Raw genomic sequence first — 27290 nt, forward strand, 5'->3', positions numbered from 1 at the left:
CTAGGAGTCAACAGCGCAATATAGTCAGTCGTCAAGTACCTGGATCAAAGAGACCCACCAGGTATCTCACCCGTAGCTGTGGTGGTTAGTGCTGTAGTGTCACTAACCGTTCCTGTTACTTACATGCCCCTGTTCTAGCCACTCTAGGAGTCAACAGCGCAATATAGTCAGTCGTCAAGTACCTGGATCAAATAGACCCACCAGGTATCTCACCCGTAGCTGCAGTGGTTAGTGCTGTAGTGTCACCAACCGTTCCTGTTACTTACATACCCCTGTTCTAGCCACTCTAGGAGTCAACAGCGCAATATAGTCAGTCGTCAAGTACCTGGATCAAAGAGACCCACCAGGTATTGCAACAGAGGCGTAGCAGTTCCTGTAGCAGAGGCTGTAGTGTCACTAACCGTTCCTGTTACTTATCTAGCCCTGTTCTAGCCACTCTAGGAGTCAACAGCGCAATATAGTCAGTCGTCAAGTACCTGGATCAAAGAGACCCACCAGGTATTGCAACAGAGGCGTAGCAGTTCCTGTAGCAGAGGCTGTAGTGTCACTAACCGTTCCTGTTACTTATCTACCCCTGTTCTAGCCACTCTAGGAGTCAACAGCGCAATATAGTCAGTCGTCAAGTACCTGGATCAAAGAGACCCACCAGGTATCTCACCCGTAGCTGTGGTGGTTAGTGCTGTAGTGTCACTAACCGTTCCTGTTACTTATCTAGCCCTGTTCTAGCCACTCTAGGAGTCAACAGCGCAATATAGTCAGTCGTCAAGTACCTGGATCAAAGAGACCCACGAGGTATCTCACCCGCAAACCCGATTTGATTCACCGCATTCCAAGATTTAATCAATACGCGCTCGGTTCACTTGGCGCCTTTATCAAATCCGATTTAAAAGCAATCGGAGTCGCCGCAATATGTGACGTTGTTTCAGCAGAGGATGATTAAACGACACCGGAGTCGGAATCAAATGCCGGAATTATTCTCCCGCGCGGCCCCTGATCATTCTACGCAAAATTGAAATCTACTTTGGGAATGAATTTTAATATTGAATTACGGAGTTGAGCTGCTGAAAGGGCTTATTGAATCCCTAGTCGGATTGGGAACTCTTCCTCGTTTTATTCGTGTATTAAAGTCTCTTCCTTTATGACTATTTCCCGCAATCGATATTTCATAATTCTTACATCTTCGGTTTCACTGTTCCATCTGTTGAGTCTGATTCTGATTTTATCTTAAAATAACTTTCGGCTCTTTATAGACATTCACCTTTCCGATAGAGCTTGTTCCTTCTCATGCCGTGGCTAAATATAAACTTATCACATTTATAATATGGTTTTTCAAAGTTTTGCTTTAGAAATAATTAGATTTCTTTACCATAATTATTTATGTTATTGAATAAACAAATTACATCGCCCGTTACTATATCGTGGATTCAGTATTTATTGGATTTTGTTATCGAATATAAGCAAACTATTTACACCAGATACATATTCACTGTAGCTACATTGTTCGTACTTTGACAATGTTGTTTGCTATAAGCCAGACTAGATCGCTATCATGCTGTAGTAGCAACAAGCTCGTGTGGTAAACAAAGCCGCAGTAGATAGCCCCTGTGGTAGTCCCTTGCCGCACAAGTCCACGCAACATGTACCGTAGCTTGCCAGGTGATAACAATACAGGGGTTTAACAATTAGGTTCCAAATACAATAAAAAAATCATTATACAATATGTGTCAAAAATTTTTGTGGAACAACAGTCGAAAAGTTTTTTCCAAGTTAAAAACAGTTTTTAAAGTTGAAGAATAAATCTATAATAGTGACATTCGTCCCCCATTTCTTGACTCCGACACAAAATTAATGACGGGTAACCAAAACGGCGAGTGGTCGTGAAACTTTGATAACGAGCACAATGCGTGCTCAAACAAGCATTGAATATATAACAAGGGCGCAAAAGAAACCCTCGGTGACTTGTTGACTTTTCGTCTCCATGACGACGGACTGCGACAAAAGCGCCGGACGGACGTTCGGTCACGGATTAGAGAAGCCTTAGGAGTCCCGAGTAGCCTAATTATCAGAGGGATGATTGAAACTCTTCATTTGCTTCCCCCGACCCGGCGGCTTTCGCCCGCTTTTATCCCCCGGGTATTTCTCAATTTATACGCCGAATGTGCATTCCAATTTATTTCTAACGATCCCTAGTAATAGGACGTATACTTCATTCCCGTTTCGTTTGCATATTCCCTCTCTTCCAAATCCGCTCTCACATCCTCGTAAATTTTGCTTCCGCCGGATTAGAGACAAGTGATATAGTTTTTATCATATTCCCGTTCTTATTCATTACATTAGCAATCCAAATCGTTTATCCAATTTTTTCACATTGTAAACTTTGTGGGTGAACTATTTAAAAAAATATTGCTGATTTAAAAAGTTATGAAACAATTTACGTTCAACTACAACCTAAAATTATTTTAATACAAGATATTCATCAAGTGATACAAATTTGAAATCTGACACGAAATGTAAACAAAAATATTGCTCTCATCCTTTCCAAGCTTATTTTAAAATTCGTTTGGTAATTTAATTTATTTAGACAAAGCAATCTCTTTAACAATTCTGTTTGTCTCAACTTAAGAGGCATTGTTACATCATTGCCAGTGAAGGAGCTGTCACTTCGGAGAGGTTTGACATTTTTACTGGCAGCACTTATAGCCGGTGGTAAATGTCAAATCAGAAGGTTTAAAGGTAAACTGTCGACGGATACTCGGCTTTTAGCTCTCCCTCTCTTCTCTACTTCACCGCTCCACTTTTATTTACCTTTCTATTTGCAGCTCGAGAGAAGGGCTTCGGTTGTGCATATTTAATTTATCCGCAATGTTCTGAATCTTCCCAAAAATACCTTCATATTGCTTTAACATTTAACGCCTTCGTATTTTGTTTTGGTTCACTATACTAAGATGTTTGCAGGAATTAACACTAGACTACCGCAATCTTCACCAAAAAACCTTGTGTTTGTCAGATTGAACACTATATGATAAATTTTCAGCCAAATATTTTATTCCACATTCAAACCAGTCCCTTTTATTTAAAGACAAAAGCCAAGATATCGTCATATGTTTTTTATTACAAAGTTTCTTTTCCCAAACTGTTGAAAGGGGTTTGTTTAACTGCATTGTTTCTGGATGCACTAGAGAATACAATGCTGCGTATTATACTTCCAGACACCAATTCTAAAACTTGATTATCATATCTTCGTATTAAGATTACAACGAAAGCGCGGTTTGTATTTCGTAAAACTTTCTTAATAAATGCTGCTTTCGAGCCGTACATTCGATTATAATACAAACTCGTTTCTTCATATTAGCTCTCATTGGAAAACTTTGTAAAACAGCCAAGTACAATACCGAGAACCAGGAATGAGGAAGGAAGACGACGTGCTGATATTGCGAGAACCAACACGCCGCAGCCAAAGTTTCCCGCGGCGTCTGGCGCTTGAGACAACATTGGCGGGGCGAGGGGCCGCAATTTGAATACATCAGGAGCTCAGCCGCATTAAAAATTCCCATTATCGCAGCGATGATAACTTGGACTCGCTTTCAAGGGCAACGGGGGAATCCATTACATCGGATAGAGCCGTTACGGCTAAATATCCCCTATTCATTCGCTAAAACCCCACACGGCCACCCCCTCCCCCTCACCTCCCCTCGCTGGTAATTCATCACAAATTCGATTCGGACTCGCAGGGTGTGAATGATCGATCCAGTGAGTCAGAGCGGGTCCGACACTAAATATCAGTTAATCCTGTCACATCCGTCAAATCATGTGGACCGCAGTTTTTGGCTGAGTGACCGCAGCCCCTTGCTTGAGAAATCCCCGTGGTGCCTATTAATTGTCTACCGTGGCTCAAGTACAATAAGCCACTGTACGTTGTGGCTCACGTTTGTTGTCTGTAATGTATTAATTCGTACCGTACTATCTACCATGACTCATGTATTACTCCATTGTCTACTATGACTCATGTCTTACTTTCTGTTGTCTGCTATGACTTAAGTTTTACTGTCTATTGTCTGTTTTGACTCATGTGTTCCTATCTATTGCCCTCTATGGCTCATGTCTTACCATCTATTATCTGCTATGGCTCATGTCGTAATCTCTTCTCTGCTATTGTTCATTTTGTACTATAGAGTATTTTCACTTTTTTACAGGACAACAGTCTTATTGTCCTCAATGTATAAAGACTATTTTTGTGAAAATGCATTTTAAATCCACTATGAAATCAAGTATTAGAACATTGGGCATCAGTAAATTTGTGGTTTACGGACCTCTACATCAGCCTTATTTCTCTTTATTTAAGGCCGATTGTAGTTTAATAAGGTTGTTCTCTCAACTCCGGATTGGTCACAAACAAACGGACAAACTTTTCTCTGCAACATATTAGATTACAACTTTTAAACTGTCCCGACTTGTCAACCTCCGCAACGCTATTGTTACTCGCTCCTTTCTCTCAACAACGCTAACTACATTTTCCAAGGTTCTCCATAATTCATTTACACAGTTTTCTCCTTAGATTTTTCGGTGTGGAAGTCGAAAAAGTATTTTAAAACATTAGAGTTCACCATTTATATTAGTCGGATATAATTTCATGTTTGTATGTGAGCATACATGTTTGGAATATACCAGTTGAATGTCAATGTAGACATTTTTACCCATATAATGGTATATGTTTATATTATAGTGCTATATGTTGTAATATTATAATGTTATGTTTCTGCATAATACTACCTATATTTCCTCACCGCACTGGTGACGCACTGTAAAGTGACTATTTTCGACTATAGCTTAAGTTTCAGTTCGGAAAATGAGTGAGGGTTGTAAAAAACACGTTTTGCCCGTGTGTGACGAACTATATTTTACGTCATATTGCAAAATTATTTAAAACTAGATTAAAAAACATTTACGTAAAGATAACCTCTCAAAAAAGCTTTAAATTTTGCTAACACAGTAATTCAAGTGATTCACTCATTTCGTGTATTACTGTGTTAGTGTACATTATTCTATCGATATGTCGAAACTTAGAATGTAACAAGAAGCTGCAACCGATGTAATCCATCGATACATAATTCAATCCTTGCGATTACTCACATCGGGGTTTACAACTGAGTTTAAAACAGTAGAATTTTAATCTAGAGGTTAAAATACCTTTAATCCGTCAATGTCATCAAATGTCACCGAACTTTAAAATTTTATTTTTTAAATATTAGTTTGAAAAATGTTAAAAATATTATAGTTAAGTATAAAGAAAATCACTCCCGACAGTTCGAAGTCCTCGAGTTAAAGAGTCTTCTATCCAGTATAAAAAAATTCTTGATGATACGAAACATACAACAATAATGCTGTTTTAAAAGCACATTATATTTTAAGATGTTAAGAACTTTTCGTCGTACTTTAGTGAATACATCCGTTTTAATACATGCGTTGCGAGTCTCAAGTGATTCTTTTACTCTCCATGGACTAAAAATCCTTCTAGTCCCTATGGAGTAAAATTCTACTTCATTTCTGTTGATTTTTGCCTCCTGATCACAAATTTAAATTAATCTACAGGTTAAAATACCTTTAATCCGTCAATGTGATCAAATGTCACCGAAGAGTGGCAACTGATGGGCCGCCTGCTCCTCAGGTGAGACATCTTCCCCTGTAGCCACAAAAGCCTGCAGCCTGGGATTTGTCATCTCGCCAAGGCCCTGCAGGTGGGCCCTCAGTTCAGTCAATGCTTTATCCGTTTCAACCTGTCCCTGTAGGTTGTACTGCAGGTGGGCCCTCAGTTCAGTCAATGCTTTATCCGTTTCAACCTGTCCCTGTAGGTTGTACTGCAGGTGGGCCCTCAGTTCAGTCAATGCTTTATCCGTTTCAACCTGTCCCTGTAGGTTGTACTGCAGGTGGGTCCTCAGTTCAGTCAATGCTTTATCCGTTTCAACCTGTCCCTGTAGGTTGTACTGCAGGTGGGTCCTCAGTTCAGTCAGTGCTTTATGCGTTTCAACCTGTCCCTGTAGGTTGTACTGCAGGTGGGTCCTCAGTTCAGTCAGTGCTTTATGCGTTTCAACCTGTCCCTGTAGGTTGTACTGCAGGTGGGTCCTCAGTTCAGTCAGTGCTTTATGCGTTTCAACCTGTCCCTGTAGGCTGTACTGCAGGTGGGTCCTCAGTTCAGTCAATGCTTTATGCGTTTCAACCTGTCCCTGTAGGTTGTACTGCTCGGTCGTGATCGCCCCCCTTGGCCAGGGCCAGATCCACGCCTTTATTTATTTATTTATTTATCCATATACGGTAAACACCATTTTACATTGTACATACATTGCAATTTTTTACAGATGGCCAAAAAAAGATGACGTAATAATGCATGCGTGTGACCATTACAGCTATCTACTACCTACACTTAGAATTAACGAAACAAAGTTGAGAAAATAAATATATGATAAATATCACAGCAAGTGGCAATAAAGAGTAAAGACTAGTTAACATGCAGGAACAATAATAACAATAAATATTGACGAAGTAGAGACTAACAATAAGCAAAGCCAAAATTATGAAACACTACAAAATAAATACATATTATAGAGGCAAAAACAGCAATATTACAGAAAAAAAAAACAATGTGCAAAAGGTACGGTAAACTCTGAAGAAATATAAAAACTTAACAATAAAGGTAACAACAAGACAGACCATAATATTAATAAATATGAAAAAGTAATGCACATTAGCCGCTGCCACAATGCGTGGATATTTTTCCCTGGCCAAGGGGGACGATCACAACCGAGCAGTTCAACCTACAGGAACAGGTTGAAACGCATAAAGCATTGACTGAACTGAGGACCCACCTGCAGTACAACCTACAGGGACAGGTTGAAACGGATAAAGCATTGACTGAACTGAGGGCCCACCTGCAGTACAACCTACAGGGACAGGTTGAAACGCATAAAGCATTGACTGAACTGAGGACCCACCTGCAGTACAACCTACAGGGACAGGTTGAAACGCATAAAGCATTGACTGAACTGAGGGCCCACCTGCAGTACAACCTACAGGGACAGGTTGAAACGCATAAAGCATTGACTGAACTGAGGACCCACCTGCAGTACAACCTACAGGGACAGGTTGAAACGGATAAAGCATTGACTGAACTGAGGACCCACCTGCAGTACAACCTACAGGGACAGGTTGAAACGGATAAAGCATTGACTGAACTGAGGACCCACCTGCAGTACAACCTACAGGGACAGGTTGAAACGGATAAAGCATTGACTGAACTGAGGACCCACCTGCAGTACAACCTACAGGGACAGGTTGAAACGGATAAAGCATTGACTGAACTGAGGACCCACCTGCAGTACAACCTACAGGGACAGGTTGAAACGCATAAAGCATTGACTGAACTGAGGAGCCACCTGCAGTACAACCTACAGGGACAGGTTGAAACGCATAAAGAATTGACTGAACTGAGGGCCCACCTGCAGTACAACCTACAGGTACAGGTTGAAACGCATAAAGCATTGACTGAACTGAGGACCCACCTGCAGTACAACCTACAGGGACAGGTTGAAACGGATAAAGCATTGACTGAACTGAGGGCCCACCTGCAGTACAACCTACAGGGACAGGTTGAAACGGATAAAGCATTGACTGAACTGAGGACCCACCTGCAGTACAACCTACAGGGACAGGTTGAAACGGATAAAGCATTGACTGAACTGAGGACCCACCTGCAGTACAACCTACAGGGACAGGTTGAAACGGATAAAGCATTGACCGAACTGAGGACCCACCTGCAGTACAACCTACAGGGACAGGTTGAAACGGATAAAGCATTGACTGAACTGAGGGCCCACCTGCAGTACAACCTACAGGGACATGTTGAAACGGATAAAGCATTGACTGAACTGAGGGCCCACCTGCAGGGCCTTGGCGAGATGACAAATCCCAGGCTGCAGGCTTTTGTGGCTACAGGGGAAGATGTCTCACCTGAGGAGCAGGCGGCCCATCAGTTGCCACTCTTCGGTGACATTTGATCACATTGACGGATTAAAGGTATTTTAACCTGTAGATTAATTTAAATTTGTGATCAGGAGGCAAAAAACAACAGAAATGAAGTAGAATTTTACTTCCTAGGTACTAGAAGGATTTTTAGTCCATGGAGAGTAAAAGAATCACTTGAGACTCGCAACGCATGTATTAAAACGGATGTATTTACTGCAGTACGACGAAAAGTTATTAACATCTTAAAATATAATGTGCTTTTAAAACAGTATTATTGTTGTATGTTTCGTAGCATCAAGAAATTTTTTATACTTCATAGAAGACTCTTCAACTCGAGGACTTCGAACTGTCAGGAGTGATTTTCTTTATACTTAACTATAATATTTTTAACAATTTTCAAACTAATATTTAAAAAATAAAATTTTAAAGTTTTCCTAAAACGTTGTAAAAACAATAAAGAACCAAATTAATATTCCAAGCGCGTAACGGTGCTTTGAGATTTAGTTTCGCCGTCGAGTAAATAGAGAAGAAACTGTAAGAGACTGAGAGATGATTAATATTTAATATCTTATCGCTAATCCCAGCGCTGTTATTAGCTTAAGAGAGTTTCCATGTGTACAGTTTTCATAGTCTGGACAATTTAATTAACCTAAGCTGCACAACGGTCAAGGTAATCGTCTTTGTAGTAATTGGTTTACAAGTAAGCGATTTAAGAGACAATCTTAGCAAACGCTTTATTTTTATCTCTTACCCGGAATGTTCAGAGATTTCCTTAAATTTTCAAAGTCCCTTTTTCGCTAAATCGTTGCTCGAAATTTTTTGCTGATATGATAATCGCTAAACGTTTGCAAACTTAATTATTTGATTACTGCGAGCTGAACAGTTTGTAATTTGAAGTCACACATTATGAACACCTAGTAATTGGATTCTAACGTGCTTAGCTGATTGTCATTTCAACCTTTAATGCCACAAGGCTATATCATTATCACTGTTTTATGTACCAACTAACTGTTTTAGTCTCATTTAGTTTTATTACCTTCATGATTTAAGGACAATATTCTCGCAACATAGTAAATAAAAATAATATAGCGTATTTCTATTTTTATTATCGCTTTTGATGTATCAGTTAAACTCAAAATGCGAAAAAATATATTGCATTGATATTTTATGTTATCACCCGTAGGTGGTGTGTTTTTATGGTTAAAACAAAATATATCCGAAGTGCTAAACAGCATATCAGAAACATTCTGTATTTTTTTAGTTTATGTTTCACGACCGCATTCCTGCTAATACTTCTTCAAAGCAAAGCTTACAAATACAAGAGCTGTAACGTATGATAATGTTCCTCAAACGTCCGACTGAGGTTAGTGACAACAGAATATGACCCACATGACATCTGAGGAAGCCATTGGTCCTAGGGAAGCCCTGTGAGGTATACCGATTACTGAGGTGACAGTGCGTGTTGCATAACCTGTAATCCCTGGACTAACTGTGCGTTAAATCGTCGTCTTACCACACGTGTCATTTACATCGATAACCGTTGTAATACAAGTGCGTGTGCTTCGAAACGATATTCATTGTTTGTTAACTAAAATAATTTGCGATTTTTTTCAAACATGATAGAAAGGGTTAAATAAAATAGCATTGATTTCATAACAATATTTGGGAATATACGAGATGTAATTAATAAAGTTAAAATGCAATATAAAGTTTGTTAAAGAATAAACAATGTCCCTACAGTGTTTCCCGGAATTCATTAGCTAACAGGACTGGACGCAAGCTTTAGAGCTTTCGCTAAAGCAATTATATGACAAGCTCCCTTACATTTTGGGATCAAAGGTCGGATGTAAAGGTACAATAGGGTGATCGTGAAACTACTATAAAGAAAATATATTGGTGATAATCGTATTAGTAGAAAAATAGCCGGTCAATCAATATCACTACTACCCACTAATAATTCAATTTCATGAACAAACATTGGCTTATATTTTTTACATCAGTTGTTTGATATTTTGCTTAAAACCGTGCAAAAATCTTTTTCTAAACATTAAACATTAAATTATATATTAATTATAATACTGTAGAGGAAATCTTTAAAAAAAATCACACAAAAAATTTTTTATTCATAACACAGTTGGTATAATTATAAAACCTTTTGGCATTAAGGTTGAAATGACAATCAGTTCAGCACGTTAGAATCCAATTACAGGTGTTCATAATGTGTGACTTCAAATTACAAACGGTTCAGCAGTAATCAAATAATTAAGTTTGCAAACGTTTAACTTTTTTCATATCGTTAAAAACTGTTAGTTTTAGTCTGAAACAAAAATTTAGCACCGTCATGCAATCATTATATAATTTAGTCAAAACTTCTATAAATATTTAATTATTGTTTATGGAATATGTAGGCACATTGAAAACTGAGTACATACTGTTTTGGTCAAATAAAAAGAGGGAGACCAGTGGTGTCTTAGTATTGAGGATTATATTTAATTTGGCATTTAAAATAACTTTTGTCCCTTGAGTAACAAAACATGTAAAAAATGAGTTATAATTTTTTTTTATTGCATTAGATACAATCGAAATAAATACATGCAAGCTATCATACGTCTATTTCGTTCAATAAGGAGCTCTTTATATAGAGTTTAATCATAGTATGAAAAGTGAGGATTTCAAATCAATCTGTGTATATATATAAATCAAACACAAAGATATTCCGCAGTTTGTTTGATTGTCAGCTGTTGGCGATGACGTAGGCACGCCGTGGCATGACCGGACACACGTCGGGTAAGCTACATGACATGTCCGTGTTAGCGCAATTTACTCTACACCTCGTTACTTGTTCAATTTGTGACCCTACATTTGTTTTGTCACTTTAATCCCACGGGTTAATCGTGCTTTCTAAAATGTTAAGCCTGTCAAGTCAGCTATAACATTTTCACTACTTGAAGCTTGATTTATTTTATGTTTATGTTTTAGATTTGTATTTTTTATGTTTTTATCTAAGTTATAAGAGGTTATAACATTTTTGTACAGGTACTGCCTAAACACTGGTCCTATTACTAACGTCGACCATCTTGTTAGATAGCATCAATAACTGATAGTTCAATGACAGAAGTCATATAGGTCCAGGAACCGATCTAGCATGGGATCGAACCAGTGAATGTCAGGTTTGAAGGCGAGCATTATTAACCTATTGGCGACCCAGATTATAATCTGAAGAAAATATAACAAGTAGATATTTTCTTTGTGTCAATTTGTTTCCATTGAGTAATTTATGCGTCAGTGTGTTACCATTGAGTAATTTATCCGTCAATGTGTTACCATTGAGTTGATTAATGCGTCAGTGTGTTACCATTAGGAATTTTCCAAATTTATGCGTCAGTGTGTTACCATTAGGTATTTTATACGTCAGTGTGCTAAATTGAGTAATTTATGCTTCAGTGTGCTACCATTGAGTAATTAATGCATCAGTGTGTTACCATTAGCCAATTTATGCGTCAGTGTTTTACCAATTAGACAATTTATGCGTCAGTGTTTAACTAATTAGACAATGTATGCGTCAGTGTGTTACAATTGAGTAATTAATGACGTCAAATATTTTAGATCATAATAATAGAGGTAATATAAAATACTAGTAGTGGGAACAGCCCTTGGCATTTGGGTAAAACACCAATTCCACGATGTTGTTACAGTATAATGTTCACTTAAGCGATTTGTGTCATTATTGTTGTTATCATGTCCAATTACTGTAGTGAAACACCTACAGTGAAATATAGTTCACTTTTGCTACCTATTTTTGAAATTTACGTTGCCTTTGATACACTATTGACCAACTACTACTAATAATATTAATACAAATAATGTAATACTTCCATAAAAATAAACTAAATTAAATCATTCGAAATATTGATTCTAGTTGCCATTTTTCATTAGGGTATTAAATAGTAAAATATCTACCAACATTGATATTTAAATATAAATAAAAACTATTAATTCCTACATAAAAATGTGTTTAATTACAATAAAAATACCTAAATCGCATATTTATAAACAAATTTAAAAAATTTCAAACGTATTAAAATAAAAGATTGTTTATATTTACATGAAAACCTAGCAACAAGGTTTTCTAATGCTACTTGAACGCTGCTTCACATACATGAGCTTGTCTCGGGCCAGTAAGCAATGAAGGCTTGTTCACGAACATACATGTAATTCAGAGTTGTAGAAACGAGCGAGAAACCCAAAATCCAGGGAATGGAGAGATTTTATTCCGACCCAGTCCAAGTCCCGGGGGCCCGAACGTCCTTATTGTGCGTCTTATCATCTCAGCCCACTATGCCACCCACAATGGCGTCCTATTTTGGATAACAATGTAACTCATAAGGTCGCTTAAACGGGTTTCTTCATTGCATTTCCATTTGTCACCGTTTAACTTATCTCGAGGACTATAAGATTTCAATTTAAGTTTTAAATGAAAAAGCTGTCGGCGGACAGTCGTACCTGCGGAAAAAGATATTAAAACGTCACCTCTCACTGTGGACGACGACTTGTTTTGAAATATTTTAAATAGCTTTAATAGAATTTACTCTCAGTTTGAAGTTTTGTTTTTGCCCTTATAGTTTATTACATAGTCGAGAAACTCAAAAAGTTTGGATTACGTTAAGCAACAGTATTGATTAGGCCTACTTAAAAAAATATCTGAATTATTTCATTAGATTTTGGATGTTACAAGTATTAAATGTTATTCTCAGCCTTTTTACTATTAAATTTGTACTCAAATCGTTGTTAAGCTTCAATGCAATACTACACAGATTGGCAATTAATTATATCTTAACTGATGTTTTCGTCGGATAGATAATTTTGTAGTATCGCTTAATTTACCCAGATCAACATTGTAAGATTATTACTCTCAAAGGGTTACCACACGAGAACTTGGAGACTATTTTTTGCTGAATACAAAGCATACTGTATCGCAACGAGCGATGTAGGAAGAAAAAAATAAAAGCTAATAAGAAAATGCAAATTAGTTCTCAGTGGCAGGATATGACAAATCAACTCCACACACCTTAAAATCGTTTGTAAATGTAACAAAACAATGACTTTTATTTTTGAACTTTTTGCTGCATCTCATAAATTCTGGTCATATTTTGATCATAAATTTGGTCCAAGTTATGAGCTCGTTACTGTATACTAAAATATCCATTATTTCTTTAACTATAGATACTTGAAGGATGATGTTACCTATCAGATTTCATACAGAACAATGGCACATATTTAAAATATCATTTTCTTCTCTAAAACCAAGCATAAATTCTGCCTCTCTATACACGATCAATCACTTTAGTTGTCGTTGATATCTAATGTCAGGTAATTAAATCATAATTTGCTTAATGGTTAGCTTTCAGCAAATTTGATCGATTACGGTGACAATCCATCCAGTTAACTTATACACTGTAAATCATGCTTTGTATTCAGTGATATGTTTCTAAAAGATACAAACATGCAGCAAAAAATCTGTTAAACTACAATAAACTAAATCCATTTATACTGTGAGTCATTAAGTGTTTTCTTCGAACTGGAAAATATTGAAAAAATATGGGTCGATTTCATAATTGAAATTGCTACTCTGCGCGGTTGAAGTACTATTGGTTAGTCGGTACAGTTATTGGAAAATAGTTTTATCGTAATTGTTATTACTCTGAAAGTCCTGTGGCTTTTCTACTGTTCGTCTAGAATTTCATTGGTTAGGAAAATAAACGGCAGAACTACAGAAAAATAGCTTTTGTTTATGATTATAGAATAAAAAGGCATGTGACAGGAGTCGGTTAGTTGCATCGTGTCCGTCACCGCGGTACTTATGGCCGATCGCGCATTCATTTTTGTAAATAGTATGTGTCCGTGTTCGTGTGTTTATGTTAAATGTACTGTGTATAATGACGACGACAAGATTTCACAATGTTTTTAAGAGGCAAGAGGCTCGACAATGAAACCTTGATGTTTCGAAACTAGTCGCCATAGACTTATTTTAGGATTGACGACGTAAGGTATGTAACCTATTTATATTGTCTATAATCAATCCTGGAGGCAATGATGAATAAACTATACACCCGTACGTTATTGTAAATAGCCATTTTTTTATTGCAATCTGATTTTATAAACTCTAAAATGACAAAAAGATGTAGCTTAGTTCAACTTGTCCTCTAATTATTCCTATGATAACACCATGATTGGTTATATAATTTTAATTTAGGTGTAACATATTTCAACACGTTACCATTGACTTTTCAGATTTTGCCTCAGAAAGCATTTCATTGTATAATTGGTTACAATTGAACCCATTTTATGAATTTTGAAATTTTGAAATTTAGTCTTCTAGTTTAGCCTAATTTTAGATTTTAAACATTACATGATTTTTCTGTGATGTTAACTCAACTTTATGTTGCTAATTTATCAATGTGAATCATATGACGATGTCTATGCAAATTTTGTAATTTTTTTAAATGACAAAAATTTCTTATTTGTCTTATTCCAAGAACTTAGTTTCACACATTTCGTACAGACACAAAAACACAAATTAAAGCAAGTGCCTACGATATATCAATATGTTTCGACGTTTGGTCCTCCAACATAAAAATCTATTTAGAGAGAAATGAGAAATGAAGAACTTAATTTTAAAGCAAGAAGAAGGGAGAGGCTATTTAAATATTTGCCAGCCTGTCTAAGCTGAGAGTACCAATTAAATAGCAGCAAAGTTATAAACAATAGAACAACAAGTAAGCAATATTGGGTGAGCAACATAATGTTTAACTATCGTCTCGGCGTCTCAGTAAGACTGTTATTGGAGGTACAAACTTGCCGAACTCCAGCACTTATATTACCTACCGCTTTAACTTTGCCGTGCCATTGTATCGAAATGTTTGCTTTGTTAGGCACAAATAAAGTGATTGTCTGTTAACAGACAAAAGATGGACGATATTACCATACAGTTAGGGTATTTAAATGAAGTATAATCAAACAGAAGGTGCATTTGAATAGTAAATAATAGTATTGTTAATTTAAACAAAAAAAATCAAAAGTATTTGATGTATTAGATTATGTATTAGATGGGCAAAGTTCTGCTTATTATTTACTAATGAGGCATATATAATAGTATTTTTTTACCTAACATTCAAGTGAAATATGCATGTACGCGTTGTTATGGTTCCTAACTATACACGCACATCATTACAATAGAACATCCCTGACTAGCCTAATCAGGATTACATTACTGTATTTTATGTTGTGGAATAATTGGAGAAGTAAGTATATTTGTTAAGATTTGTGTAGCATACAGAGGTAGTATTATCGTTGAAAATAGTTTTCTGTGGTTCGTTCGTTCTCGTGATGTTCCAGTTCAGTGAGATGTCCCTACTGGACTGTTTTAGGACTATGTCCCCTTCAGCCAGGAAAAGAATTGCAGCTGCAGCGTTCGTTTATGCAGTTTAATCCAAACAACCCCTTACAATAGCTACAATTTATCACACAAATTTATCTTTAGCTTACACAGGTCAGTCGAAGCCGAACCCGCAATGAACTTCTTCCGAAGACTAATAAGAAAATCAAATGCAGCCACTCCAATTAAACAAATAACTTCATCCCCTCCAGATTTATGAGATCAATACAATATTCACCCTGAGAAGAGAGGAGAGCTTTTAAAAACAAATCTTCAATAACCGAAAGTGGTCAACATCTGAAATACATTACTTAGGGGAGAATCCAGAGGGGCGGGAAGAAACGCCCTCATCGTCATAAAAGTAACGGCGCCGTAAAATATAAAGGATAACCCGAAGTAATCGAAGCGTTGAAGACATGAAAAATGGTTCCCGTAAATCTTCATCAATTATATTTCGATGCAACTTCTTCGCCTCGAAAGCTTTGAAAACTAATGACCTTTTTGCACCGGAACAAAAGCTCCTGGACCGATGACTCAAGTGGTTGTTCACGCGTATATCGGATTCGAAGAGATTAATCGATACATCGCGATCACGGTGCTGGATGATTAATGAGCGAGATCGCATATTGCAGTAGTATTGTAGTGGTGTATGTGTGTGTGTGTGTGTGTCCAGCGATCACAACACGACGTCTGTATAGCGCTCGGCGTGTCATCATTTACCAACCGGACAAAGCGACTGACAGGTTATGGGTTTAAAAGCTTCCAGCTCACAACTTTGGTATTTATTTTTAGATCGACTTCTGCCAGAGGTTATGTTTTTGTTCTATAAAACGATAACAAGTTAAATTTTTTTATCTTACATTAATAACTCATTTAGAAAATAGGCTACTGTAATAGCAGCAGAATAAATTTGCCGTTTTTCTAATTCAAAATAGTATTAAATAGTTATGAGCAGCTGTAATGTTTATTCTTGCTTATTATGCACGATATACATATACAGAGGAGCACGTTTGCTTTGGAAATTACTTGCAAAATAAAAAAGCCCACAGTTTTTATTTTCTTTTATTTATGTTTCTCCATAAGTTTCCTTGTGTTAAAACAGCTCCACCATGCCTTCACTCAAAACTAACTATATCCTACTAACCACCATCACGGGTGAGCCATGACACTATTTTGCTCAGCCATCTCAGCTGAATGTTGCATACTGTCGCCATGGCAACTCTGTTGTGATATACGATGAACACAGACATGGTATGCGCCAGGGTCGTATCGTTAGTCCACCGCAGCATCATGCCATTCTCGTTTACGACATGACGCCATGCTCTCGTATAATTCACCCCAATTATACGACGGTTGGCGGGATGCCGAGCCGACAAATGAGCCCCATCACGCATTCACTCCCGCGACTTTCCGAATTGTTCGACCGTCTTTTAGGGTGGCATTCGTGCCAAAAATTCGAACCCGCGGGTAATTTGGGTGTAATTAAGGTCTTGTAAAGTCCTTGTCCCGAGAACGAAGACGTCTTATCCGCGGAGAATGTAATGCGGGGATGAATGCGAGGCAGTTTTCTAACCGATTAACCACTTCCCATATAAAGGGCTTGTCTCCCGTCGATTTATTGGATTTCCGACGATGTTTATATGAGATCATTGATGAATAATTCCATGAATCCCGATTGAACTGAACGAATCCACCCTCCCTGAACTAATACTGATGCATTACATACGAGTGTTTCCTCATATGATTAATGCTTTATTATACGTAGAGGCCTACATTTGTAGACGTACATGCCCGGGTCATATCTTGAAGAAGTAAATTCACATGTACGTATATTCTAAAACTTTATTACTGTTTTTTCTCCATAATATGAGTAAACAAATTGTGTTTACTAATTGTAAACTATTTGATTTTCATTGCGGTAATAATATACTACCTTGCATTAAGTCTATGTTATTGTGTTCACCCTCCAGAAGTAGCGTCGTAAAGGTCGACTGTATCCTTAAAGTTTCACAAGAGGACGGTGGCCGTTCTCAAATCCACAGTGGACATAACCGTGCAGGGAGAGTGATATGTGATACTACCCTAAGGTCCCGGACTGTCATTGGCCATTCCACAGAACACACCGAGATGTCCTCCTCTCCAGTAAATGTTTCCCTTCACATCCACTTCTCTATACTGACAAATGATGATCTTCCCTTGCACTCTCGCACCACGCGCCACAGACAGTCGCGCAATAACCATTGTAGTGACACAAACCTAACAGGAAACCTAAAAACACCAATCTGACGAGTATATTCATGACATAATTGAAGTCAACTCCTGTCTTTCCAAACGTTCACACTAATAAGTAGTTTACAGAAAAACCTCGGTTAATTTTACCCGCTCGGAGGAAAAGCTGAGAAAACTTTGAACAGTTCATAATCACCTCATATATTTCCTCGCGGTAGTTGCTAAAGTAAAATTAAAACGAAAGTAATACCATCACTTTCAAACTCCTTGGTTCCGTTGGTATTTATGGCTTTCTTGCACTTTTTGGAGTGCATTTATCAAATGTAGTAATTGTAGTTGGTACGATATTCATACAGCTGCGATATTTAGTCGCCTATTTTCTATTTTTGTTTATTTAATACATTATCGTACCATATAATTCTATTATTTCCCCCATAATAGCGGTGCAATAAGTTCATCAATACTTGCATGAAAAATAAATAACGTTTAGTATTTTTTAGCGGAGCTAAGCTCTTTTATTACACTCCTGCTTTTGTTTTACAAATACTCCTGAACGGCTGAAGCGATCTGCACGAAATTTAGCACAATCGTAGTAACCAACCATGGGAAGGTATGAATATCAAATGGTACAAATTGGACAATAGGGCTTTTCCCTACGTGAATTAAAACTTTTAGAAATTTAACATGGGCCTTATGGGTTAATTGGTTGCTATCACATTATTTGCGAGATAACAATAAAAAGGTAAACAAGAGTCGCAACATATGTTAATCAACGAATCGTCTAAAAAGCAAATTACAAATACCGTACAGGACAGAGAAAAAGGGAAAAACAATCAGATTAATATCATTGAACATAATTTACTACAAAATGTCCTACTAGTGTATGTAGTGAGTTAGTAATTATGAGACTAACCAATAATTAGGGTCACCGGAATATGGCTGATGCACTATTTACTTAAAATCCATATACCCCAAATAGCCATTCCATGTTAACCAAATAAAGGCCTACCATTGAGTTTGGATACTGGGATACTGCAAGTAAACTTTCCATTTAAATGCAGACTTTGAATAGGTACTGCAAATAGGAATTCCATTATTGTGAACCAAAGATACCATTGAGTTTGGATACTGCAAGTAGACAATTAAGCTTATTGCAGGATTGCTAGCTCCGCTCAACATTGCAAGCAGACAACTGCATTGCACACGTAGTATATGTTTTCAAATAATATGATTAACTTACTTTTGAACTACTAATGAACTATGTAAATGCCTGTTTACATGTTTTGAATTGACTTTAGAGAGATATAGGTTTTGATGAAAGGTGACATCGTGTCGCGTTGATGTAAGACTGCAAAGTTGACAGACGAATGGACAGATACACACACACACATTCACGCAGTTATTTCCAGCGGAATATTTTCGTCGGTCCGGACCACGTGTCTACAAGCTACAAGTCGCTGACATTGACATTACTAATTTCTCGCCCATGTTACTTCTACCTCACCAGTTGTATATCTGCCAAAACACTGATCTTATTAGTTACAGGTTCTGGGGGATTTATTTTAGAAGTAGCTTATGAATGAAAATCTATGACAACTTTGCAGTGTATTGTATTTTATTTTGGGTAATTATTTGCATAAGTCAAATTTTGTAAAGTTTCCCAAAACATCCAAAGTAATAAGCCTACATTTTTGTGTTAAGCTCCTACTATAAAATTGTCGTTAATAAACCCTAACTTTTAATCAAAGAACCTACTCTAAGATGTTTTAATATGTTTTAATATAATTGATCGACAGGCGACGGCATTAAACTTTCAACAAGTTTGTTCACTGTTTTTCAATTATTTACCAGGCAGTTTCCCCAGAGTGAACCAGGACAAGATCGTAAAACACCAAGTTTTAATTACGTTTGTTAATAAACATACTTGTTAAACAAGTTTCGATGTTTTAATGCGATTGGGCCAATGCTTTGGCGGTTTTCAATAAGAACCAATTTTGACTAATTTGCTTCAGGTTATTAAATTACTGTTTGGTAAAATGTTGTGTTCTTATGTTACAGGTGCGTTCGATATATTAAGGAATAGATTCAATTGGTAAGCGTGTTACCTTAATTCAGTGTTTCAATAAACTTAAGAAAACCCCACATAAATCATAAGTTTTGTAAACAAAGAAAGAGTTTAAAGTAGGTATTTAGAGTAGTGCAAGTGTATTTTTAATTTTGTTGAATATAGCATGATTTTATACCCGGACCAATTATTTTTCCTTTTTTCTTTACGAATTAATTTTAACAGACTATAAAAACGTTGTTTAATTAATCTTAACCATAAATAACCAATTAAAATACCGTTACTCCTTATCACCTATTAGCACCTTAACGTTTTTTACTGGTAAAATATTTTTTATAGATAACATTCCAAAACGAACTCTTCTGAATAAGATTCTCCAATTAAAGTATATTTTTTTAAAAATCTCTTGAAATATATATTTTATACGCATTTAGTCCTGTAGTTATATAAAGATTTTAGAATCGAAAAAGGAGCATTGTTTTCGCTCAGATGAAAAAAGGAGATGGCATTGGCAGCAGTGGTAAAATAAAATTCATTTAACAAATGAAGGTTGGCAGTTCTGCGGCTAAATAAACATGTGATGAGAGTATTTGAACATGTGGCATTATGTTCGTTACATTGTGCCGCAGCATGTCCAACCTTGTACACTACTAACTCGTTGTAAAAATATATTAGTAAAGAAATATCTGGAATAGGCTATAGTGAATAAGGGTGTTTTCCATCAAACTAAAAGCTATTTTTGCGTTTGTCTCGCCTGAAAAGTTGGCAGATTTAACGGAAATAAGTAATTTTCATCAACCCACTTGGTCGCTAAATTCATCTGCGTTCACTACTATATTTTTGTCTATAACTTTAAGATGGAAATTCAAAGGTAGTATACAATTTTAAATCACAGTGTCACTATGTGAAAATCTATATCTAATATTTTATGCACCCCGTAAATAGCTATTGCTAGGCTGCTCTTCATCCATGTAATTGTGTACTCGACATAAGCACATGCTGGCCGACCTAAGTCTACATGCTAGATCATGGCCGCAGCGGATTAGGACGGCATCATCTACAATTCGCGCCGCGACATCTGCCCTAGACCGCGCCCAAATTAAACCCAGACCCTTCCATCAATTAGTTAAGCCCATTTTTTATCTATTGTGCAATTTGTTTTATTGCGTCCCTTATAAATTGACTTCGCTTATAATCGTGTGGCTCGTAGATTTATGTTATTCATTAAATCGTATTCTACTTAAACATTTTTACTTGACATAAAACATGATTGATGAAAGTGAAAAAAATCATTCCAAATAACGTTAACTCAATATTAATTCTATCCAAAAGTAACCTGCAAACAACCGTTTTAACAAATAAATGAATTTCACATATTCTGCACAATTTCTGGCAATGCCACGCTATTTAATTTATTTACATATCATTGATTGAGCAAACGACCGAATCGCGTGAGGCTTGTCCATAAACGAGTAGGCGAAATCATAAACGGTTCTAAACTACCTACAAAACGTTTGATCAAATTAGAAGAATTATGTAGATTTTACACGATATTATAATCGAGGGTGAGCCTAACAATTAGATGTCCTAACAAATAAGATAATCTTTATCGGCTTTACAGTCATGTATTCGTAGTATTATAGTAACACAGTTATGATATTTAAATAAAATGTATTAGAGGGCGATTCATAAAATGACGCAGGGTTTAATTTTCATACTAATAATAGTTCACTCAAACATTTTAAGGCCAATTTTTGCTGTTCTAAGTAGTATATGAGATATTATGAATAAATTTTAACAAAATACAAAAAATCAAATTTGTAACTTACATGAACCTGAGACGCAAATAATTCTGCCAGTTGGTTCATAAGCCGAAAATTTGGCGAATTTCTGTAGTCGGAGTCTCTTACGCAGCTCCCTTCAAACCCGAACTGTCTCGATGACAAATGTCTTTTACTACTATTTGTTTTGTCGACACAGAACATTTCTCACTTATATTTCGTATTACTACTCCTTGCAGATGGTGAAACAAATTGTGATATGTCTCTAATAGTAATTATATAATTTCAGGTTTAAAGTAAAAATTGGACAAAGGTAATGTAGATAGTGTTATTGACGTCCAATGTATAGACACGTTTACATCATAGGAAGAGAGACCGTAAAAGATCTTAGAGGCAAACCTGTATCTTTTTCAGGGGTCGGGTAAATTTCCTTCCTTCTTTTAATCTGTTAGTTTAATACCATTGTAATACATTATATACTTTATTTATCATTATAAAATAGCAATTTTACAGATTTTGGACGAATTTAGCCCTTTAAAACCCTCCAAAGCATTTCATTATTCTATTTTAAGTTTTCTAAGGGGGCAATGCCTCGTAGCTTCAACTTTACATTGTTTATTACTCTGATTGAGGGAATTAAGAAACTCAATACAATTGCTATGTAAAGGTTTAGTATCATCTACGTCCATAATAAACAAGTTATCTTTCCCTTGGTTTGCAATATTAAAAGACAAATGCTAAGCACATAAAGTAGGCAATACTTTTAGGAAAGTTCGACCACAAAAAGTCCATTCAATTGCAGTTTGAAACCTAGTATCGCATTGATATGAGAGTTGAAACTATCGTTTATATATTCAAGCACCGTTTTCAACATTGGAACGCCGCTGTATTTCTACTGCTCTTCAAGCTGTATATACGTTTCCAACAACTATTGTTGCTCTTTATTGTTTCAATTTACAGTTTTTAAACACTCCAGTATATGGTCTGGTAATTATTTCTATTGTGGTTATCTGTACAAATGTAACTGTGAAAATATTAATTACCGTAGCAATATTTTACTAAGAAATAAGTGTTTCCTACAAAAGCTTTATCGATATCGTCATTGATTGTTTTTTTATCAATTTATTTATCATATCTTTCGTAATTTGGTGTTGATTTAAAGCTACGAAATTTAAATTACATTCCAATCCTAAGTATGAAACACTTAAACCTTCTTCTGTTATACTTATTAACTATGAACATAGTCAGATTTGCACGTGAAGGGAATTAAATCAAAATGAAGCGAATAAAAATGTAAATCTATTGTTGAGAGTTGGTCGTTTATTTACATCAGAATATCGAGAACACTTGTGATTGGACGATCGACGAGTTCGGCAGACAAACTGAACCTGAGAGAAATAATGAGGCACTCGAGTTGGGAAACTTGGCAAAAATCTGAGAAAAGTGCAAATCAACAAAAACTGTCTTTTATATATATATACAAATAACCACTAGTAACCCATTATTTACGTTCTGGATTAATTTTTTCAGCATATCTGTTATTATTTTCTCCTTAAAACAACTAATCATAGAATGTTATCAGTAATTATTTACCAAATAGAAAATAACGTGTTGAATTAAAATACATAGTTAAGAAAGTAAAGCAACAGCAATATTGGATTACTATCTTAAGATAAACTTACCTTATCTTGGACATTACTTATTAGTTTTATTTTCTTGAAATAAACGTTGAATAAAACTTTGAGAATGTGGTTATTATGGATTGATTCTTAGATATAATTAAACAAACAAACCGTATCCACGACACATTTGTCTGCAAGTTTTGCTCTAAAAATAGCTGTAATTTTGTTAAAAGTCTAATGAAGTCAAAGAAGCAATATAAATGACGATTAATAATCACCCTCAATACAAATGACTGATGTAGGTCGAAGGTTAAAATCCCATTAAGGAAAAACAGGATTGCATTACCGTGGTGCAAAGTAGTTCTGTCGTTTTATCTAATTGGAAGCCAAGTTATTCAATCTGGCGGGCACGCCAACAGATCGATAAACTAATTTGATGAAACGCGTCGATTGATGGATCAAGGCACGCACCAATCATCTGGGACCACTGACTGACTGTCGCACCTGGTTCTTATCCGACAGTTATTGTTGATAAAACACCACGTGGACGTAGTGACTAGTCATAAATAACGTCTTTATTAGCAATTGATTGGCTGGTGAAATCACTGCTCATGTTAGATGGCTGGGTAGCTGAGTGGTTATAGTGCTCGCATAGCAATAAAACTGAGTAAAGATGGGAACCTTTTGACGGATCGAAACTGAATATAGCTATTCTTGTACGTTGGGCACAAAATGGACTTGACCAAATAAACAGCTGGTCTAAGTCAGTAGAAATATTTGAGAACTAATTTAGAATACCTGAAAGAAAAGTAGTAACATAATTATTTTCCGAAAAACCCCATAATCAATCGTTGTACAGAAACGTTAACTAGCTTTTGCTGGGTTTGATCCGTCTTCGTCGTGTGGTGATTCTTTCATTTTGAATTCTAATCTCTCATTCTGAATTAAGTAAAATATGTCTATCACTAAAGGTGATAAGCTATGTGACAATGTCCCAATAAGCCTGAAATATAAATAAATGGTAGTGTACCTTCTAGGATTAAAAGGTAGGTCATAAAACCATTTAATCGTAATGGTACTGTAGATGCTAATACGTCATCCATTCTTTTCTCCTAGAACGTTTTACACGTATTTTCAGCAGCAAATTAAATGCCGTACTTTACATTTTAATTAATTACTGCCGGACCAATACGATACGAAACTAACTCAACACTTTATTTAGAAGTTATAAGGCAGCCAATTAGTGGTTGAGAATCGTCTAAACTCTGGTAAGAATGGTGTAACAGTATAATTTGCCCAGATATGGGAAGCGTTCCCTAATTGACCTGACTTGTCCGTTTCGTCTGCACGTGCTGATTGTATTGACCAATCTGCATCACAATGGCGTCAATCTGTCAGACTCAGCAAGGCCGGAAGTCTGTCCGTTATCAGCTGTGTGGGCGGCTATCAGCTGATGCTCGCGTGCTGACGTCACTTCCGCCCTACATCAGACCTGCCACCCTTGCAGCTGATACCGTCTACACCCCTCTGTGTCAGTGGTATCAAGAAGAGCTGTCTGCAAGGGGTTGATCTTGTAAATCCTGCAGAGTTCTAAAACTCGTCAATTAGTTGAAATATTATTTTATAATGAAATATTTGTGGTTATATGTACAAACGAATCTGTATCACTGTATTATTTAATACTACAATTATTTGGCTATTCGTTGATATGTTTATAATTTCAATTGAGATGAAGACGTCACCTAGGTGTGATTTTAACCCAAATATGAGTGAAGGATGATAGAATAGAGTGAGATGATCTGTGTAGCGTTGTTACAGTTTTTTGGAACTGAAATTTGACGCACGAATCGATGCTCATTTGAACTACTTGTTATCTAGTTAGACTCGGCTCTCTAGTATAGAAGAAGCCTTCACCACTTGAGAGACTTGAGTTAAAGGTCGGTTTTGGCCACCGAGTCTCGGCATTATAACTTAGCTACGAGCTGTTGGGTATTTGTAGGGAATTGAACCCTGAACTCCTAGATGGAAGTCACGTGTTCTAACTATCAAGCCTCAAGAGGATGGATAATTACATATATCCTCACACAACAAGTAGTAGTTGTAATAGCTATTTAAGACATAGATATGGCGGCCAGATTAATAAAGCATTGATCCCTTCAAAATATTAGGGTGAACTATTTACCGAAAGCAAGGTAGTATCAAATTTATTGTAGTGTACACAAATGTCAAGGACGACGATCAAACCTTACTAAATATCAGCTACACAAGCTACTTGACCTTATTGGAAGACAGCATTTCAAACCTTCATACTTACAATAAAATCAAAATGAGATTTGTAAATCAATTTGTTCCCCTTTTTATAATGAACATAGTTGTAAACACGTAAATGGTGTTGCAATTCTACACCATTTTGTTTACATGTTAAATGTATAAATTTCCCTTAAATATCTCAGAAATGAATCAACTAATAACCTAACTCCCGCCAATTAACTAACAACACATTGTAGGCCACCTGAGGTACGGTTAAATCTCCACAACCGGAAAACAAAGAGAGTGTTACTTAAAGGATTGAAAACCGAGATATTTCGGATGAAGGAAAATATCTCTTTTATTTTGAGATTTTCCTCAAAGCACAATACCCGGTTCATACAAAGGTTGCCACCCTGTAAAATACATTTACAAAATGAAAATCTGTATTTTTGTGAATTTTTCATTTATGATATCTAACGTTTAATGAAATGAAGAATACAAATAGAGTTGGTGCTAGTACAATATTCAAAACGGAATGGTATTCAAATGGTGCTATAAAGTAGTATATTTCCAACCATAGAATTAATATCTATTTTATCGTCTCCACAGGATTATTTTTACACCAGTGCGGCTAATGGCTTCGTTTAATCCATTGATGGAAGTTTTACGGTTTCGATTGCAAGAAAGCCGATCTGATCGTAATATAATTGTTTTCTTTTCATAGCCCTGTGTATTTTCGTAAGATATTTGTTCGTATTGTTTTAAATACCTTAATTTTCCTAAGTAAGCTAATTTGTTAAACGTTATTTGCCTTAAAGTTTATATTTAGTCCTTTGTAATAGGTTTAAACAATTCACTTTTAACAGAAAAAGGTTTATCGTACAGAAAGACTAATTAAAACCGAACTGTGCTATTTTGTCTTTATGTCACACCTTTAACATGGTTTAGTTATACTAAGGGAAGTTTCTCTCACTAATTTTACTTGATAATGAATGTAGGTTGTTTGTCTGTACATATAAAAAATGACAAAAACTCATACAATATTTGAATTGAAACTTGTGGTCAAAAGCTTACTCTGAACATGAATGAAAACCACCTTTGTCATAAGATCATAACATTCTGAAGTAAGTATTTGTTTTATATGGATCTCAGAACAAGACATAAATTTCACAATGATTTATGTAAGGTTACAAACTGCTTTCCCAACACGCTGCAGCCTTTCTAAGTGTGTTCCCTTGTCAATTTGGACCACTCGCAGAAGCCTTTTACAGGATTTTACTCTTAGAATAACATACGACCCAGTTTGCCCACAGTTGTTGAATCTCCTATCAGCCACAATATCTTGTAGCTTCAGTACAAACAACAAGTTGCGTAAGTTATAGCCTTTCACGTTGTTCCTATATTCATAAATTAATTAGAACTTATAAGATGAGAATGAGGTACTTTTAAAATGATACATAACCCTACATTGACTAAAGGTACTCAGATGTACATCAACTTTCATATTGCAATCTTTGGATTTACTTAATCAGCTGTTTAGCTAAATAAAACTAATCACTTTATTAAAATTTAAAGATACTAATAGTATATCTCACCACTAGGGTGCAAAGTGACTCTTTTCAACCCAAGCTCGAATTTCACGAACGAGGCGAAGTCTAGGTCGGAAAATGGGGGAGTGTGGGACACTTTTTCCCATATGATGAACTATATTGTTCATCATATTGAACCATTAAGTAAAAAAAAAAAACTAAAATATATTTTATGGAAAGACAACCTCTCAAATACTTCCAGCTTGTTTTCAAATTTGTTAATACAAACAAGCAGCTGTTTTTGGTAACGGTAAGTGATTCAATCATTTCGTCTATTATGATTGTGTTAGTGTTTTACCGATG

This window comes from Macrosteles quadrilineatus, unplaced genomic scaffold, assembly GCF_028750875.1.
Source record: "Macrosteles quadrilineatus isolate MER2022 unplaced genomic scaffold, UCM_ALF_1.0 Scaffold_2__2_contigs__length_208266976, whole genome shotgun sequence".
NCBI lineage: Eukaryota > Metazoa > Arthropoda > Insecta > Hemiptera > Cicadellidae > Macrosteles > Macrosteles quadrilineatus.